This window comes from Bombus pyrosoma, linkage group LG17 (genome assembly GCF_014825855.1).
Source record: "Bombus pyrosoma isolate SC7728 linkage group LG17, ASM1482585v1, whole genome shotgun sequence".
NCBI classification, from domain to species: domain Eukaryota; kingdom Metazoa; phylum Arthropoda; class Insecta; order Hymenoptera; family Apidae; genus Bombus; species Bombus pyrosoma.
The window spans coordinates 3,874,158-3,875,249 of record NC_057786.1 but is presented as its reverse complement, the minus strand read 5'-3'; positions in this window follow the sequence as shown (position 1 = coordinate 3,875,249).

The following is a 1,092-nucleotide window of genomic DNA, read 5'->3' as shown; positions in this document are numbered from 1 at the left end:
TAGATATATTTCTAACGTTTAAGCGCTCTTTTTTCTCCATTTTACACGCCGAGCTCAGCGCCCGCCACGTTCAACGTCGGAGCTATAAATGTAGCTTGCTGAATGCAATCGTAACTCGATTTTGACGATAATTAAGTGTTATTTCTATCCTGATTGAGATATTTTTAACGTTTAAAAGCTCGATTTTCTCTATTTTACACGCCGAACGTAGTGCCCGGGACGTTCAGCGTCGAAACAAAAAATGGAGCTCGAAAAATGCAATCGTAACATGATTTTGATGATAATTAACTGTTATTTCGTTCCCGATTGAGATCTTTCTAACGTTTATGCGCCCTTTTTTCTCCATTTTACACGCAGCACGTAGTGCACAGTACGTTCAACATCGAAACCATAAAAGTAGCATGCGAAATGCAATCGTAACTCGATTTTTGACGATAATTAAGTGTTATTTCTATCCATATTGAGATATTTTTAGCGTCTAAAAGCTCGATTTTCTCCACTTTACACGCCGAACGTAGTGCCCTGCACGTTGAGCGTCGAGACAAACAATGGAGCTCGAAAAATGCAACCTTAACTCGATTTTTGGCGATAATTAACTGTTATTTCGTACCCGATTGAGATATTTCTAACGTTTAAGCGCTCTTTTTTCTCCATTTTACACGCAGCACGTACTGCACAGTACGTTCAGCGTCGTAGCTATAAGTGTAGCTTGCGGAATGCAATCGTAACTCTATTTTGACGATAAATAAGTGTTATTTCCATCCTGATTGAGATAATTTTAACGTTTAAAAGCTCGATTTTCTCTATTTTACACGCCGAACGTAGTGCCCGGCACGTTCAGCGTCTAAACAAACAATGGAGCTCGAAAATTAGAATCGCAACATGATTTCGATGATAATTAACTGTTATTTCGTTCCCGATTGAGATATTTCTAACGTTTAAGCGCTCTTTTTTCTCCATTTTACACGCCGAGCTCAGCGCCCGCCACGTTCAAAGTCGAAGCTATAAATGTAGCTTGCTGAATGCAATCGTAACTCTATTTTGACGATAAATAAGTGTTATTTCCATCCTGATTGAGATAATTTTAACGTT